The sequence below is a fragment of the Sinohyriopsis cumingii genome, chromosome 2 (genome assembly GCF_028554795.1).
Source record: "Sinohyriopsis cumingii isolate HCF-2022 chromosome 2, ASM2855479v2, whole genome shotgun sequence".
Lineage (NCBI taxonomy): Eukaryota > Metazoa > Mollusca > Bivalvia > Unionida > Unionidae > Sinohyriopsis > Sinohyriopsis cumingii.
In genome coordinates this window covers 137,372,073-137,392,664 of record NC_142962.1, presented here as the reverse complement: position 1 = coordinate 137,392,664, position 20,592 = coordinate 137,372,073, and positions in this window count along the sequence as shown.

The following is a 20,592-nucleotide window of genomic DNA, read 5'->3' as shown; positions in this document are numbered from 1 at the left end:
TATATTTATCCCTGTTATCATATTCATGGGTAGCTATTCTTATTAAATCATCAAAAGTTCTGACTTTATGTCTAAATATTTCTAAAAACACACTAGCGGGATTATCAATGATATTTTCAGTTAATGTTTTCTCTTGTGCAACATCTGAAATTGAAGGTTCTTTACCGCTAATTTCTAATAAATTACTAACTTCATCAATAGATAAAAATCGAGTATTTGGATTGGTAAAATAATCCAAATTTAATTTTTCATATGCTAAATTTTTTAAATAATTTATTTTTTAAATAAAATGTTTATATTCATCTCCTGTGATATTATATTTTCCTTTACCTTTAGCAGCCGTGTATATGACCAAAGGCCAGGTAGAAAAAGTTAAACCTATTTGTCTATCTGCATCAGGTTTTAAAAAAGTAGAATTTCGCTCCTTAAAACCAAATGCAGCAGCAATATTCATACTAGTTTCATTTTTTCTGATATATTCAAGTCCTTCCTTCGGGAAAAATATTTCATAGGTAGGGAATAATTCACTTGGATCGTAAAATTCCTTTACAGGAAGTGGAGAAGTTCTTCTTGATTCTGGTAATATATCAGGAGAAGTTGATCTTGTTTCTGTTAAATATGTAGGAGAAGGAGATTTTTTCTTCAAAGGTGGAAGAGAAGGAGATTCTTTCTTCAAAGGTGGAAGAGAAGGAGATTCCTTCAAAGGTGGAGGTAATCTGTATTTTTCATCATCACCCGAAGGTCTTCCCATTGGAATTTTTTTCTTCGGAGAGCCCTCAATTATTTCCTCTGAAAGTGAAGGAACTTCCACCAAAGGAGGTCTTCTTCTTGAAACTCTGGTATATTCAGATAATTTGTCAGCAAAATCATTTATATCAGAAACAAATTGAATATAATCCGGATCATCTTCTGCAACACGATCTACATTTTTACGTATTGAATATATCCATTTGGCCCAATTTCTGCGAGTCACACCTTTATAATTTTTCATAACATTTTTTCGTTTATTAATATCATAATTTGTCGCAGCAAAAACAACTAAATCTAATGGTTTTACCGATTGTATGTATTTGATAGCTTCATCGGTAAATTTTTCAGCACCAGGAATTCTGAGTTTAACTGCAGGTGGTACAGGTGCAGATACAAGTGCTGGTATAAGTGCTGGCATACGAGCAGTTTGTTCTTCAATATTTTTCAACACAGGAAAAATTCCTGTTTTTCTCACTTCAGGATCTTTAATATCTCCAAATACAACTTGCTCAGTTGTTTTAGTTACTGGCTTGAATAACTCTGAAGTAAAATCACTAAATCCTTGTTTCGAATCTTGATACGCTCGTATTTTTTTTAACAGATTCTCTAACAGGAATTAACTTCCTTAATGCTGCTAAATGTTCTCTTGCTATTATTGCTGAATGTGGTTCTCCAACCATGATATATAAATTATTTTACTTTAACAATTAACTTTGACAATTGACCAAATATTTTAACTTTTGTACAGCAGCAGAGGGACCGTGACCATTTATTCGCGATTTATGAGAAAAAAATGATGTTGCTCTTCGCAGGGGGGCATAATTCACCACGATTTTTTTTTAAAATGTTGTTTTATCTAATGGGGGGGGGTATAAATATTTGTTTGTAAACCCCTCAGATTTGTCTGCGAGGTAATGTTTTTTGTTGTTTTTTTGTGGTGATCGCACATTCCTCTAATTCACTTGGTCTGGCCAGTCCCTTTGCTGCTGGCACTGGACTAAATAATTAATATCACACAACAGTTTTTTTCTTTTTTTCTTCTTCAGTAAATAGAACGTGAAAATTAAACATTATTCCAGTAAATTTCAGATGTTTTTAAACAACTTCAACAGTACTATAGCATAAAAAAATTAAAAGAATAAAATTGTCATCAATTAGCTTAAATGAATGATCACTGTGAAATTTTCTTTGCAAACAAAATCGCATCTCTATTTCCGCCAAAGAAACTCGGCCAGTTAACACCTGACATTCCTCTACCGTATATGTAAAGTTTAATTACCATGATTAAATTACAAGGAATAAAACAAAATATACCATGCAGTATATGTGGCCCTAAAGAACTAATTTTGAATAAATATTTTGTTCAGCAAACAGTGTTACATGCATTAAGACTTAAACCTGAAGTCCATGGCATCGTAAGTAACAACAAAATAGGCATCGTTTATTTTGGCAATCAATTGCTGGTGCTTACACATACACACACTGTCGAACATGGTTTCTTTGAAGTATGTCCGAAGAGCAGTCCTTTTCACAAGATCAATGCAAGGATAAGGAGTATGTTCATTAGTCACACCGGCTTTATTGTTTGCGTACTTAAATCAAAACTTTAGCTATTTTGCACTTTAGCCATGCTGACCAGAATATGCAAAATGGGTTTGTCCTGGGGGAATAATAAGGCGTATCACATGGAGAAAAGGTACGTCCCATGGGCGCTCGCACATTGGGGCAAGGGGATGGGGGTTGGGTCAATAGACCCCCCCCCAGTTTCTATTGTCAGCCATTTAATGTGAAACTGTTACCTCTTTTCTTTTAATCGCTCTATTTAAACTGCCCAAGGGATAGTTTTATATCAGTTCCAATCATTACAGATTACCGTTTATACATACTACAGGTATACAGTAATTTTTTTTTAAATTTGTAATTTTTATAAGATTACTGAAAATTGTGTTTTCTCGAAACACGACAGGTTTAGAATATTATTTTTGGCAAAGCCTCTATTTGATTAAAATCAAATCTAAATTTCACCTTGGACAGTAGTGATTTGATTTAGATTGTGCCGTGTTAAGGCATGTATGTCAACATCTTGAAAATACATTTACTCATTTCACCAGCGCGATCAAAGTTTCCTCACGCAAACAATTTTTGTTCGACAAGCCTGACGGGCACCTCACTTTGAATACAGGATGGGCCGGAACTAAAACCAGAGGGGCCCAGGGTGTCGGGCTATCAGATTTACTTTTAGCACTGCTGGTGTAGATAAAAGATCTGTGAATTGATTGTTGCATTTTGTAATCACTTACTCGGCCTTCTGCCTATTTTCGTAACTCGCACGTTTAACACTTTTCCCAGGATTTAAAATGTTCAACGTTATGTCTGCAACAGCGCCAACTTTTAGTCTAGGCCTAGCATTTGCGTATCCTTGAGCTGCCATTTTTTCAGAATCCCTCTCGTAACAGTCCTTTGAGAAATGTAACGAACACATAGTGCTGTATGGTGTTGCTTTGAAATCGACTCGTTTGTAATAATGTATCCATTCTTTCATTATGCCTTTATCTTTCGGAAAAGAAAAAAAAATGTTGTCCACAGGCTTTTCTTAATGTTCTATTACACCCGTAAGCAACGCAAAACGGTATTGTCCTTCACTCTGGAAACTCCCACTTGGGCTGCTGGAGTCGCTACTATGACGTCACGTCCCGAAAGTAACCGAATAGGCGCGGAAATTTTGCATACGAGGTCACGGAAATTCAGCTCTTAGAAGATAGGCCAATATTTTAATATTGGCATTACGGTCGCAGATGATACTTCAGAATAAGGTTTTCTGATATAGTACTTTTATTATTATTCTATATTTCCATTGGTTTCTGGTCTCCTTTAAACAAGATAAAGACGAAGAGGACATGTTGACTTGCAGATGGCCACAACAAAAACAGCATTTAGTCTCATGTTTTGCTAAATATCTGGCAGAAACGAGTACACGGTTGATTAAGAAATATTGCTATGGGTGTCAAAACGATCATCCCAGGCAAATTCAACACGATAAAGGCCTAATGATGAGTCAAGAAGAAAAACTGGACTCATATCTGGATGACGCTTGGGGTCTCATCTCATAAGAAGAGCCGTTTACTTGACAGAAATTTTCAAGCGAAAAGTCAGGATTGGATTGATGACTTATCGTTACTTGTGTAAAAAGAAAACAATGGATATTTAGGAACTTTATTACATTCTGAAAAACAGAACGTACACAGCGTCTTGGAATCCTGTCGTGTGCGCTAAAGTGCATCCTCATCGCAAACCTACAGACCATCGCACTTATGTCATCAACACAGACGACACTCATCTCCCAGGAACGTACTGGAAAGCCGTCTACTTTCCCAAAGATGGTCGCGTGTATTATTTTGATTCGCATGGATTTCCGCCTTCGGAAGACAAAATCATCTACTTTATGAGAAGAAATGACAAGACAACACAATTCAATAATGTGAAATTGCAAGGCACAAATTCCATGGTGTGTGGACAACATTGTCTGTATTTTCTTCATCAACACAGTCTTGGGTATCCTTTAGAACATTTAGTGACTTTTTTATCGTGACTCTTCTAGAAACGATCATAAAGTCGATAGATTGTTTTGTGACCATTATGGATATCTCTTCTCTTTAGCTAGGAAAAGTAATGTGCATCATTGGTCCTTTGGTCTCCATCAGTGGGAGTCGAACTTGACGTCACAACGTTGTCAACCCTGTCAAAAATGTGTTAGTTGAAAATAAGTTGTTGATACTGCATGGATTGTTATTTATTTGTTGATCGTTTGTTGGTTGAATAAAAATGTTGTATTATAGAAAAAACAATTGCGGTTTGTTTTAAAATATGGACACTGTAAAAGATACATGCGCTTTAACTTCTCTCTATCCATCTTGGTTAGGTTATCTATAGCGTGCAGCAAGAACAGGAGATGTGGACAAAGAGATATAGGCAGCAGAAACAACAACAGCGGCAACAACAACAACAACAGGAACCAGAAAGAGGATTTGTGGACTGTTTTGTGGGCACCAAGGAGTTCTCCTTCTCCTTCTGCAGAAGCAGACCGTATCCTGTCGGAAAACCTTCAGTGAGACGCGGACGCAATCTTAGGCGATAAGAGATTGCCAAAACCGTAACAAAAGAAAACAGCCCTTTTCAGGGCTACCCCAGTCTCTAGAAAATAGATACTAATCTATTGCCAAATTGGTGTTTTTATGTGTTGGTATGTTAGTGTATTTGCAAGTCAAGAGATAGAAGTGCGTCTATAAATACTTCGTTTCCCTGGCTTGTAGTGTGTATGTGTGTGTTTGTTTTAGGCTTGTATAATGTGTGGTAATAAAGTATGTTTGTATGAGAAAGTGGAAGTGAGTTTTCTTTAGGTAAATGCGCTTAATGATGTGGTTGTAGTGTGTATATTGTTAGTTTTTGTGTGTGGGGTGTTTTCCTTCACGTCCGTGTTTTAGAAACATAAAATGAAGCGTTCATCAGTCTGACGACCCAAGAACATGAGTAGAATAGCGAAACTGACTGAGCTTGAGAGATGCACCTGGAATATGCTCGTCGCCTGCTGCATGAGCTGGCCATAGAGGCAGACTAGAAAGAGGCCAAGATAGAAGAGAAGGAGTAAAAGAAGAAAGAGCAGGAGGAAAAAGAAAAGAAAAGACAAATTCTTCCTTGATGATGAGACAGAGATACGTAGTCAAGCATGTGGTGAGGACAGATCCACAGCGCCAAGAACCACAAACACATCCAGTACCATCAAGATCCGCTGTTCCTCAGGAAACCGGGACGAGGGATAGGAGAGGCAGCGGCAAGAGTTGGAGCCACAGCGACATCCACAGGCACAACGAAGAAGGAGGAGGGAAAAAGCCTTCAGAATCCCTCAAACAGAAGATCGGGGTTCTGAAGCCAATGAAGATGCCTCAGCACTCCCAACAACAACAACAAATTGGGAGAATGATTGGAATCGGCCTTGCGTGTGTAGTGCTCAACCTGGGAGGTACAATCATTAAGGAGATGCATCTGGAGTTTTTAAAAAAAGCCCTTCTCAGGACTAACCAGACCTCTAGAGAAGAGAGGCTGATCAAGTTGTCAATAACATGTTTGTGTGTGTATGTGTGTATGCGTAGATTTGTATTTCCCTTAACGTAAGCATTGTCCCTACACTAAAGAATGTTTGTTTTATGTGAAAGTGATGTAGCGTGACTATAAGCAATGACTCACTTTGCTGGTGTGATAGTGTGTGTGTGTGTGTGTGTGTGTGTGTTGTGTGTGTGTGTGTGTGTTTGGTAACATTGGTGATTGTAGATAATGGTTCGTGTATGACTTCTGTTAACCAAAACTACCCTTCTCCACTATGGTTTGCATGAAGTCATTTGTTAGTAATAGTGTGGTGGTTTGTAAAACAATATGTCAAATAGTTTATTTTAGGTTATCATTATTATAAATTTGGGTTGTTTGGAATGTGATATATGTAGTTAGTGTAAGGGGATGTTTTTCTTTACGTCCATGTTTGAAATACCTGAAGTCTAGCGTTCGTCATTCGCGCCATTCAACATTGAATAATCAAACATGGAGAGCAATCACGTCGACAAAATACAACAATTGAAAGAGGTTGTGGATGATTTAGAGATAGCAGTAGAAATATTTGTACGGGTGGAGTATGGATGTTATAAACCCCACAGAGTCAAGATGGAGATAATTAATTTTAGGAAAGCCAAATAAAAATTAAGGGAAATGACCAAATAGGAAAAAGAGGAAAAGGAGGACAAGGAGAAAAACGAACTCATGGGATCATATAATGACAAATTAATGAAATCCTCTTACAATGAAAACAAGAAACAAGAGGAGGAGAAGGAGAAGGAGGAGGAGGACAAAGATGAGAAAAAGAAGAAGAAAAATATAGTGGAAAAGATAAGTTGTTGGTGGAGAAGTAGGGATGAGAGAAAGTAGAAGAAAGCTAAACGGACGTTTTCAGGGCCACTAATATGTCTCGAAAAGATGTATATTCTCTCTTGCCTAAATTCTTTTTAGTTGATTGTATATTTATTTGTTTGTTTGTATGTCTATGTCTCTGATGTCTTTGTCCATTGTCCACTCTGTTCCATTTACTCACCTTGTCCCTAGACAAGCCCTATACCATTTCCCAATGTCCCTAGACAGGTCCTATACCATTTCCCAATGTCCCTAGACAAGCCCTATACCATTTCCCAATGTCCCTAGACAGGCAAATCATGTTAAAATCGCCTTTGTCCCCCAAGGGCCGCGACTCTGTTTTCAATGGCAAGTCCCATTGTCTCTCGTGCGTCCCTGGCTACTACCTACAGTGGCTTATAGCACAAAAATATTAAGTAAATGCAAAATTTGTCTATTACTTTGTACGAAGTGTTTCTAATAATCACAGAGAAATTTAATTTATGGCTCGTTACTATGGTGCTAAAGTAAAGGGATCTCACTATGTAATGTCAATCTGGAATTCCATGAATTAGGAAATGTACAAATTTGGATTATACTGTATGGAGAGCTTGGTAGAGTACCACTTCATTTATCGTGAAAAATACAAATGACATATATTTTGTCAGGGATTGTATCAAACCGTATTTATTTCTTATCTAAAATATATTCAGGTTTGAAAATTATATTGGCCCTCTTATTACTTATAATAGTAAAAACTAGGCTTATTAATTCAAAGCTATACTAGCTAAATTAGGACTTATATTTATGACTTAACCCCATAGCCTAATCAAATAAAGAAAGGGTATATGAACAGTTTATACAATCATGGCGGTAAACCCTAGCCTCTTCTAGCAAATTGCCATTACGTTATGTATAAAACAATAATTATAAATTGTTAACAAAATGATGAGTTTAAAATAGATTTTAGTACTTGAAGAACAATATCACATAATCTTGCTGTACAAGTAAGTCGTCATAGAAATATTTTCAGAGAAAAGACGTTTGAATATTAGGAAATCAAAATAAGACTGAAACAGGGTGTCACTTCCTCATTTTATGTCCTTCATATCGCGACTTTTTAAAGCAAGTATTTGCCATAGAACATTTGCTTTCTTCAGCGTTACACAAATTGGAATCTCTTTTTGTGTTCTTAGTGAGAAGATATAGCTGTCGCACTATCTAAATTCATTAATTATCAATAAAATTAAGAGATAACATGATATATTGATTATTTTTATTTTTTGGGGTCTTTGTTTGCTCCTGATAATTATTTTAATAGACATATTAATGATTGTAGATAGATTTATTGTATAGCCACATGTTGTTTACGCTGTTCATAAAACATTTTGCATGTTCAGAACTGAGTAAATTATGACGCGTCGTGCATTCTAGCTCCTGATTTTATCAATATTTGTAATAAAACTAACGATAGCTAACAATTAGACTATAGGATGACTATCTGCTGCCAGATATTCAATTAATACCTGGTGTGGTCATAGAGTGGAAATTATATCAACGGGTGACCACGGCACGACATTAATGTTTTTTCCCCATCCTTTTAATGTGTATTGATCATGTTGAACAAACACCTGGTGGTGCTAATACTCTGGCAATCTCACAGGACGTACAAAATATTCAATCAATCCTAATGATATATACTTACGCATACATACAAATGTCCCCATGTGTATTCATGCATGCATATATACTCTTACACAATATATTTCTACACACACACACACACACACACTACAATAAAATGGCAACCTATTTGGAACTGGCTTAGAAAACGAAGAGCAATAACGCCACATATTTTCTTTACATAAAATGCTGAGTGTAGCCGTACATTTATTCCGGATAGTTCATATTTCTTTAATGACAATGATGACCACAACAATAATAAGAGCACCAATGTACAAGAAAAATGTTGTAATTTACTTAAAGATGACATAAACGAATGGATTATTGTTTTGAAAATATGGGCTCTAAACAGATAATGATTTAATCTGCGTATTGTTGTCCGGGTGGAGTCTTCGTGGTTTAAGCAGATCTGTTTCATTATTCATGGGCAGCGTCTCCAGTAAAATTCCTTTTATTTCCTGGTTTCAGAACTCTTGTCGAGGGTGTGGACAGTAGCAGTTAGTATGATATAACTGTAGGTATGGCCGAGGAGAGAGATGTTTTATGATACGGGACTTCTGTCTGGCCACTTTTTCATTAACTTGGCTTTGACTAGAATATCTCTAAGGTTTTCCAATCTACGACTGGGATGTTCAGCAGTATTAACTTTAGTGTTCTACACAGTTCCACGACGAGTCAGAGCTTCTGAATGATTTTATCTACTTTTGTTAACTAACGATAACTGATATTTGATCCGACTACTCATTTCCTGTACATTATAAGAGGTCACAGTGTTCGATGGTGTTTAATTAATTTGTCGTTTGCGTTGCCTCCTCTATCAAGTCTCTGTCGTAGATCTGTTCATCAAATGTTCAGAGAATTCTTTAGAATGTCTTTGGAATCATTTCTTCATCGGAGCAAATGGCGTGCATCCTCAATGCTTGATCGGAGAGATGTTGTTTTCTATCAAACGGTTTTGAGTAGATGTCAATGTGGGGTTTGTTTTCTACAATTCTGGATGTGTCCAGAAATACATTAGTTGGGTTGGGGATTTCTGTCGTCAGTTTTATTGAATGATATATAGCCATCCATATTTTATCTTCGAAGTCGCCATTCCACTTCTGTCATTGATGAAGCGTACCAACTGTTGCGATATACGTCTCACCGGTTCTAATAAAATATCGAGCTTTAAGACTAAGGATACAGGTTTAAGCCAGAAGTGAGTGTGTTCTTTACACGCCGGTATCCTTTAACTGTGCGTAATATTATATTATGTGTATTTAATTTGCATTGTTTGGTAGTGTTCTTTTAATTAATTATATTCTATGGATAATTATATTGTGTACTTGACCTAGTCCAAAATCATGTTCATTGTGTTCCTGAGGAGAAATGTCTATTTTGTAAAGAAATAATACATGGCTAATATGTTTATAAGAGTCTGGGTCAAATATTAGGTTCATTATCGATATAACTAAACATATTTATTAGGGTCTGGGTCATGGTACTTGGAATACCCCTATAAAGATACCTAGCCTTCCTGATGTTCACCACATATATATTATAATTTTAGTAACTGAATCTTCCTGAATGGAAGTTTCTATTAAGTAATTGTTTTAGTCAACGCTAATTGTGAACTATATCTAGTACAGGGTTTTATTATCTTGTTTACTGGAAAAAATATTTATTCCTGCAATAACATCTGAAGCAGACGTCAGCCTTATTGCTGTGTTCATTATTTTTTTTGGGCAGGAATTATTTATTCAAATTATTATCCTCTTTAATCACAAAGTGCCCAATAATATAGTTGCACAGGAACATATACTTAGAAAACAAAACCCTCTCTCTGTTTACATTACTGTGATTCATCAAAAAAATGTTGACACGTCATTACACTTCATGCCATTAGTATTTGTGCACATTCGGTACTAAAGACCACATCAGGCACGTCAACACTTTCAGCGTTGGATTTTATTCAAAATGCCGCTAAAGTTAATCAAAATTTTATTCATTTGAATCTGTGTTAGAAATTTTAGGACTCTAAGATTTAATTCGCATTTCTGTAAGATCTTTGCAAATATTTCCCTTTGTATTCAAGGGAAATAAATTATTTGTTGAATTTTACAAAACGTTTTGGTTTTCGCTATTTTCTGTTACTTTGTTTAATACCACAGAGTCGTAATAAAACATTAGATGCTCGTATATGGAATACAAATTTCTCTAATTTTTTCAGAAAACTTTTCTTTTGAAATTAAAATTAATTTGTTTGGAAAGTTGCTATGTCCCATGTATTATGTTACATATTTTCCAAATCAATAGGGGAGTCTAAAAGCTTCCACAATGTCATCTCAGGTGGAGAACTTTATTTTAAATACTCCCCAGGAAGGGTTAGAGTCCTTAAAAATTGATGAATTCCTCCAACTTGCCAGAAAAATGACTTCTCTGAGGCAAAGGCTTCTTTAACGAAGCATGAAACTAAGAAAAACATTTTGGTTCAATATTTGGTGGGGAGAGAAACTGGACAAAAATGCTTTGAGTTTAATTAGAAAGTCTTTATCTGTCTCTAGCATGAAATTAAAAGAATGAAATTAAAACACAAGATGAAAATAAAATTAAGAAAGTTTTAGCTTTAGAAATTAGAGAGAGAGGAGAGAGAGAGAGAGAGATACAATTGCAGTTCAAGAAAGAAAGAAAGAGATGTTAGATTAATGCAAATGTGAATGCAATTTAAAAAGGAAGAGAGGGAAATTAAGGTGCAGAGAGAAAAGGAAGAAAGGGAAATAAAGACAGAAGCGGATGAAAAGGAATTTCAATTTAGATTTTTAAAAATTAAAGCTGGTAAGTGGAAGACACTCCTCCACGTTACACACAAATTCAGGTTTTGATGTTACCTAAATAGTGGGTTAGTAGCCTCTTTTAAAGAAAAAGAAGTAGATAAATATTTTCCTCATTTTGAGAACATTGCTGACAATTTTAAATGGCAAATATAGCATTGAACCATATTATTTACAATGTGCACTTTCTGGAAAAGCTTGTGACATATATATAGTACATCAAAATACTGATTATGATCTGGTTAAAGAATGTATCTTGATGGATTATGAGTTGGGACCTGATGCATATCGACAAAGGTTTAAGAACTATTAAAAAGCTGGATTAACCCATGTCGAATTCTCAAGACGAAAAGAACAATTATTTGATAGGTGGTGCTCAGCCAAGAAAGTTAGTCAAGCCTATCATAACTTCATACAACTAATATTAGTTGAAGAGTTCAAGAACTGCATCCATAGTGACGTTAAAACCTACCTTGATTAGTCAGAGGTCGAAACTTTAGCATATGCTGCTCGTACAGCTGACAAGTATACCTTAACCCATAAAGTTTCATTTGTCAACAGGTCTTCCAATCAGCCGTCTTCTGATAAAAAGCTGTCTAATACAAGCACTTCCAAATCTCAGACTGGCACAACGTTCAGGCGTCACGTTTCTGATAAGACTGATCAACAATGCACCTATTGCAAGAAGGAATGGCACGTTTTTACTTATTGCCACATATTGAAAATAAGCAACAGAATCTACACATACATATTTATAATGCTCTTATTTCTAAGAGGTCAAGGTCACGGTCATGTATTAAAAGAAACACATTTGTTGTTAAAAATCCCAGTCTGTTTTCTTACGAGGAATTATGTACTTTTCATATCGAACGGTTCTGTATCATTTAGTGATTCTGCCAATCTTATCCCTGTTAAAATTTTAAGGGACACAGGAGAATCTTTTACAATCAGGTACTTTTCATTTTTTCTGAAAAGTCTTCTACTACTGAGAGTGTTCTTATGCAGCGAGTATAGTGCGGTATTGTTAATGTTGCTCTCCATTGTGAGAGTCGGAACAGTGCCGTCGTTGCAAATTAAGGGTATTCATTTATTACTAGTTAATGACCTAGCTGGAGAGAAGGATGTGGTTAATCCACTTCTAACTGACAAGCCTTATTTGGATCATGAAGTCAATCCTATTGAAAAATAAATCCTGATTTATGTCCAGTTTGTGCTGTAATTAGATCTATGGCAATGAAAGCTCTTGAGAATGATAATGATCAGAAAATTACTCCTTTAGCTGACACATGCATTGGTCAGACTTTTTTGATGAGGTCACGATTGCTGAAGGTATGGATCAAGGAAAAGGTATTGAACACTGTGACCCCTTTTTTACTACTGATTTTCTTTATTCGAATCACTTGTATGTTTCAGAGGGCTATTAGCTAAACTGATTTCACAGAAGGACCTGTTTGTTATTTTGCTAAAATGGGATTTTTATAAGAAAATGCCGATCACCTGAGGTACAAATAGGAATTTCTTAGTCAGGCCCACGAAACTCCTTTGTCTGGTAATTTAGGAGTCAATGAGATGTATCACAATATCTTGAATCATATTTATTGTCCAAAATATTAGATCTTGTTACACTTGTCAAATTATAGGAGATCAAAATCACCAGATACCTAAGGCTCAACCTATTTGCAATCTATTCCTGCATTGGATGAACCATTTACCAGAATAATAGAATACTTTGTTGGTCCCTTACCTAAGACCAAATCAGGCAAGTACTTGGTGTCCATAATGTGTGCGTTTGCAAGATTACACCAGGCTTTGATAAAACTTTTTACTCAGTTTTGCGAGACTACTTATTTGCTTGATCTTGTTTAATTCAGATTCACATAGGATAAATTGTAATGACCACAGTAATGTCCATCCAGTATTGTGCTGATCTGCCATTAACTAGACACATGCCTCAGAGAACTGTACCTGTATTTGCTGAAGAGCACGGAAAGACAACCATTCAGCACATGGAAACATCACTGGGAATATATCTATACCTTGTCCGCGTACGACGCAACAAGTCATCTCATATTTTACGGTAGATGTTATAATAGACTAGTACACAATTTCCGAAAAAGAAATACACTTGGAAATTTTACTTTCATATTGGCCACTTTCGTTTTCGAAACACTTGACGTCATTACACATGCCAATTTTCTTTAAACTAAACATGCGGGGGAAAATAAAAGAACATTGGATGACATCTGTGTCGTTGATCTTTTTGCAAAAATTTTGCGTTTCATTAAAACGCAGTTTGTGCTCTAGGTAAAAAAAAAAAAAAATAGTAGTTTTAAGAAGCTTGCAACTTTGCCTCTGTTGCAATACTTTTCTTGGTAAAGAAAATGAAATTAAATGAAAACGTGTAGCTAATACGTTTGTTCGCTTACAAGTGAAGAACGTGAAAATATACTTGAAACGCAAAGATGTGGAGTATCAAATGCTAGTCGTTTTAGTTCATAGGGTTGTTACTCACCATACAGTTCTCTCTCTCTCTCTCTCTCTCTCTCTCATTTGTATAAATTTAATTTGTTAGATCAGTGAATACGTTGTGCATCTTGTAACATTTACAATTTGTTAGATCAGTGAATACGTTGTGCATCTTGTAACATTTACAATGGATAGGAAATTGAAATACATTGTGTCATATCTAATCAATAGACTATGAAATTAAATTTTATTGGTGATACTAAAATGCGTTACCAATAAAGCTGCGATAACATGAATCAAAGCGTAACATATATTGGACAAACACGAACAATGTTTTATACATTTTCTTCCTTATTCAATCGATCCGTAAATCATAGTATCCGTACGCATAGCATGTGTATTACCACTTGAAAATCGCTACTTTTTTTCTCCCAAATTATCGCCAGTATTCTCATACGTTTATCTCTCTCCCATACGTACAATCAAACATCTATAACCTCGTCGAGTGTACGATGTACTTCTCTATCACAATATGTAAAATGGCATCTCGATGAAGTTACTTGTCCGAGTATTGGGGCACTAGTTGTGTAAATTATAATTGTTCCGTACTAAAGTGATCACGAATAGAAAGAAATTCGGCTATATGCTTCACGTATATGTTAGTACTTTTCCCGATTTCAGCGGTGATATTTTTAGCAGTAATTTATCTCTGCACTTAATAAGAAACTCCGTACTTCAATTTATTAGCTCTCACGCTGATTGTTTGGTCAGATAATCAAATTTAGAAAGTCGAGTACGTCATGCACTCAAGACTTTATTCAGCAATAACAATTAAATAAGATTCGTGTACATCATGGTGTATTCAATAACGAAAAATGAGACAAGATTATAAGAAACATGAGAAATTACTAATTTTCTCTTTGTTAAAAACTGATTCAGTTACTGTGTAATATCTAATATGTGAATGTTTCTGTGAGCACGTTAAATTCTATAAACTTAACTTTTAAAATAATTCCAACGATTCTGCTTAATTACACATTTGTTTCTTTCACACAACTTCATTATACAATGTTTTCATCTGTCATATGTTCTGCAGTATAAATGACATTTTCTGAGTCTTTTTATTAGACATTCGAGTATTAATGATAACAAATCGGATTCGGTTACTGACAGTATGGTGACCTGTGCACAGTCACAACTATTGGGGTACTTTCACACTTGTAAATATTAATGTACTTTCACACCTGTAACGAAGAGTTGAGAACTCTGAGTAATGCAGACATATTTATGCTTCGGTAGGATTCCCAAGAGACGCTTATATTTATGTTCACTGTCTGAAATGGGCCGTAATTTGCTATGAAATAGACAGACAAAATGCTACTAATCAGTAAATTCTTAATTATAGATAATTGGCACAGTATCCCTTGAGAGAGGCGATGCTGCTCACTACATTACAAATTTTATGTTACCCGTATATAATTGACATAAAGGAAAAGAAAATAAAATCGGCTGCGTTATAAACTGTCAATAAAAAAGAGAGAAAAATAGAGTTAGCTGACCCTTTTTCTTCTTATCCTTAATATGTATTATTCGTCCTTACATTCAAAACAACGGAAACGTCGGTTGCGTATCGTATGTATTTTTGTACTGCAAGTACAATCAATATTAAAGTGAATTTTTTAATTTCAAATCGTTACAAAATATAGCCGTAAAAATAAAAATTATAATTAAAAATTAGTAGCAAATTTGGTTGTAACCAAAAAAAATCGCATTTTAGATTTGTCGAAAAATCATAGCAAATTCAATTGTAACAATAAAAAGTGGACAATATTTTTACAAAATCGTAACATATTCAGTCGTAACAATTAAATCAAAACGTCGCATAACTAATGGATTATCACGGTCAATTATTTTACAAACCCGTTGCTAAAGCGATAAATCAGAATATCATTTAAAACCTAAAGTTTCAATAATGCAATGCAAATAATTTATAAGAGGCAGATTAAACTTTTGAAGAAAAAAGAATGTTTATTGCATTAGACAGTGCGACTGAACCATCAAAAATTGTTGGTTTATCACATTATGATTATTACTAAAACGATTATTACAAAACCATCATAATCTCAGAAAGATTATTGCAAAAACCCCATACCACAAAAGACTGACGACGTTCGGAGAAGTGTCAAACGATAGACACTTGGTATATGCTATACAAGTGGGCTGGCATATACATAGTCCGAGTTTCCTCTAACCCTTGCCACTCCTTTTTTTATATTTGGACATTTATTTTGGGGTGTAGGGTCAGAATCAATTCCCTATCGAAAAGTTGGAATTCGCCGACACCATTTGGTGTCGGCATAGGGTAGCCACTTACTAGCCGGCCTAGCAGACTAAAACGACCGTTCATCGAGATACACCTGCATGAAATCGATAGGAATATGATTTATTTTCTTCTTTATCATCCGGTAGCAATAGAATGTCATGCATACATTTTCCTCTCTAACCATCATTTTTATTACTAAGCAACTTGAATATGGTCTTGTCTATGAAGTGAGTTGCTTGTATTTACGCTATTTATATTCATAGCCAAACGTTTGTAAATTTCGCTTTATCCAAGAATTTCGTCAGACATCAGATGTTACTTAAAGACGAAAGTACTTTCTTCATGTGGACGATTCGTCCTGTTCGAGTATGGCTATGCTAAAACATACATAACAATTGGTTTATTCTGAGAACGAAGGTCTATCTAGGCAAAATGGTGAATTAAGAAAATATTCCCCCAAAATCAGTACAGTACCCACATCAAGCCGTTTATTTCAGCAGGTGTCTATTCAAATTATATCTTTACATTCACATGATAGTCCTATATACGATATTATTCATGCTCTTGTTTCACCATTTAGAAAATGATGAAGAAGCAAATGTATTAAATATTTGTATAAAATCAGTCCTCTTCTTGACTAAATAAAAAAATTGCTTAAAGCAATTGCAATATCTGCGTAGATCTATTCTTGGTACGCAGACTACATACATACATGAAGGATTACTATTTCTAGGACATACAGTTCAAAGCTGGTTCCAGGAGATGATAAATAAAGTTTACGTGTCATAACAGGGTATCTTGAACTGCAAGTCTTATGCTTAGTAGACTGAGCCACGTGGTCACCAAATTGAAGGACATAAAATTCGAAGTAATGCTGAAATTTAGAGCAAATATCTTATCTTCGCTCGATGTGGCTTTGTCCAGTTTTACCTGCAAGTTCTATATTGTGGCCATCAAATTATTTAGAGTTAAGTCAGACTTATATTTTAAATGGCAAGGTCAGTTGCATATACTATTTATCATGCCTGATCATGGTCTGTTAAATTTATACAAAGGACATGTTAATGCATTCTAAATCATGATCGATTGGTAAATCGCTCTCAGTAAACAATGAAAATTGGTTCCGGATCTAGATCTCTTAAAAGATCTATGTGCTCAAGTTCGCGGACATGAATGCGGATAATTCAGTTTACCGCACACGAGACTAAACACTTGAACATAATTGTAAAGTTTATTTTTCTATATTTTTCAATGATATGAAACAAACAACATTGCTAAAATTAAAGTGTTCAAAGTTCTGCAGCAAACTTTATTAACATTACCAAAAAATGTAATAAAATTATCATTAAATTATACAATCAAATAAACGATTAAATGTGTTCTGAAAGTTTTGGCTGCCTTGGGGCAATTCAAAACCATAACTAGTCAGAAATGTGGCCATTTTAGCCGTGGTGATTTGTAAGCCTCCATAAGATATGGCTCAACGGGGGTTTCAACAGACCAGCCAAATAATATTAAAAGTTAAAAATTAAACTCTTTTAAATATCATTCGGAATATCTCTAGACCCGTTTTGTTCACTGAAACGTACGACGAAAAATTATAGTAGTATTCAAAAGAAAGATGTTACAATATATCATCAAAAGATGTACAAAAACGACACGTACTAGAAAGATTTAATCTCATGGTGGCATCTCATATTTTCGAACCATGTGACACCATCATGCATGCCATTCTCTTCAACTGTGGCATGTCCTTGCAGTTCAAGAAATGTGCAAGACGTATGTTTCTAATCTTGATGTACGAAATGTTTGAGCTTCATGAGTAGTTTTTACTCAAGAAGCGAAAAGGATGATAGTGTGAAGACGTTTGTAACATTATCTTTATTGCAACACTGGTTTTAGTACCTATCTTCATTACATCTTCATTACAACAAAACACATCTCTCTCTCTCTCTCTCTCTCTCTCTCTCTCTCTCTCTCTCTCTCTCTCTCTCTGATGGCAACATTGTACGCAAATAAATACCTATCATAATTATAAGCAAATCTACAAATATATAGAGATACCAGAGAATGTATCTTACATTACATGCGATTTGTATAATTTTGTGATACATATATATGTGATCATAGTACCTTTGATTCAAATATAATTATAACATAAATGTGTTTATTACACTGGACAACAAATTTTTACAAAAGTCATGTTACTGAAATAAAATTAGTCAATTCTTATCAATTTTTATGTGCTGAACACGAATATGACAGTCAAATTGCAAAATTGGCTCTATTTTTTTTGTAATCTGCAAGAAATTAATGTTTACATAACGAAATGCATTCCAATAGTAAAAGGTCAACTGTAATAGCCTACCTATAAAAAATCAAGTCATTGACTACATCTTAGATTTCTTCGCCTGTCTCTTGTACAGCTGTTCGGGAGCATCTCTGAGGAGTGTCCAGCAGAAGTCAGCCAGCATTGTAGTGGACCATTTTCCCTGGTATCTTTGTTCCATTGTTGCGATATCTTGATGAAAACGTTCGCCGTGTTCATCACTAACAATACCACAGTTGCTAGGAAAGAAATCCAAATGGGAATGAAGGAAGTGAATCTTTAGAGACATATTGCAGCCAAGTTTCTTATACTTCATCAACATGTCTTCTACTAGTTCCTTATAGTTTTCTGCCCTAACATTTCCGAGGAAGTTTGTAGAAACTAGGCGAAAAGCATTCCATGCTTGTTTCGCGTCACCTTCCAGCAAGTTGTTGAACCGGTCATCTTTGAAAAGCTCTCGAATCTGAGGACCCACAAAAACTCCCTCTTTAATCTTTGCTTCGCTGAGTCGAGGGAATTTTTCATGCAAGTATCGGAATGCTGGCAAAGTCCGGTCAATGGCTTTCACGAAGTTCTTCATCAAACCTAGTTTGATGTGAAGGGGTGGTAGCAAGATTTTCTGAGCCTCAACCAGAGCTGGGTGTTGGATATTCTTCTCTCCAATGGCTACATTCTGCCTGTGAGTCCATTCCTTCCTCATGTAGTGCATTTCCCTTGCTCGGCTATCCCACTCGCATAAGAAACACATGTATTTTGTATATCCTTGCTGCAGTCCCATTAAAAGGGCAACTACCTTCAAATCACCACAGAGGTGCCAGCTGTACTTGTTATACTCAATGGAATTCAGTAGCTGCCTTAAGTTATCGTATGTCTCTTTCATGTGGACAGCATACGCTACTGGAATAGATGGAAGAATGTTTCCATTGTGCAAAAGCACAGCCTTGAGACTCAGTTTCGAAGAGTCCACAAATAGTCTCCATTCTTGTGGGTCATGAGTGATTTTTAAAGCATTCATGAGGCCCTCAATATCGGAACAGAATATCAGATTACTTTCCTTTCTGAAGAAAGGCTCCAATTGCTGGTGGCGCTTTCGATATGCAGTAATTGTGACATCTTCTTCTAGAAGATTCCATTGTTGGAGTCTTGATCCTAGCAATTCTGCCTTGTTCTTTGATAAGTCCAAATCACGAATCAGGTCATTTAGTTCTTCCTGTGTTATTCTGTGTGGGGTTGATGATGCACCACAGTGAAAATCTGGATCACTGCATGCTGATGGACCAGGAGAAGAACAGGTCGACTCACCTTTGTCTTCGTCAGATGAATCAAGAGAATATTCTGCTGGAGGTTCTGGAATAGGAAGTCCCTCACCATGTGGAACTGGTCTCAATGCAGACGGAATGTTTGGGTAGACTATTCTCGACTTCTTTCGCTTCGTTATTCCGCCGGAAAGAGGAGGAACCAAGCAGAAGTAACGGTCATTTAGGTGGTTGCTTGGCTCTCTCCACACCATTGGGACTGCAAACGGCATTGATGACCTTTTGCAATTCAACCACTGTGAAAGCTGTGTTGTACATGTAGCACAGCATATATGCGGAGCCCAAGGTTTGTAAAGTAAAGATGATATGCCTTCTTCACTTGAGAATTGATACTTTTCTTCTGGTTGGCAAATGTCACTTCCCCACAAATATAGCAAAAATTGTCCGCGGTATTAACACACTTTCGAGGCATTACTGTTCTTTATTGTACGTAAATGGATAAAATAATAAGTTTTATGTAACAGTAGCTTGAACTGTCTCGCACAACGTCTAAAATATTTTAAATGCTGAACCTATCTGATTGGGCTTTATATAGTACACTGCTTACGTCAGCTTCAGCAGCCGCCTGGCATTAGTATAATAGGCCTACACATGTATAGTACACTGCTGACGTCAACTTACTTCAGCAGCCGCATGGCATTAGTATTGCATTGCATCAGAAAATGATGCAATCAACTGTGGATGATGTGAGCATGATAGTATTATGCAATGTTACATCATTATTCCGGATGTTGCTGCAGTCCTACTGGAGAAATTTACACAGTGAAACATAGAAAATGAGGTATATGAATATCTTCAAAACGAGAGCCAATACAATTTTTTCACGGTTATATTCGTGTTCGGCACACCAAAATACTACAGATTAGGGCCTTTTCAAGTCAGTAATGATTTCACTGTTGACCAGTGTTATTGAAAGGCACACAATACACGATGCTATTAATATACATTACATGAATTTTACAAATACATTAGACTTTTCTTGCA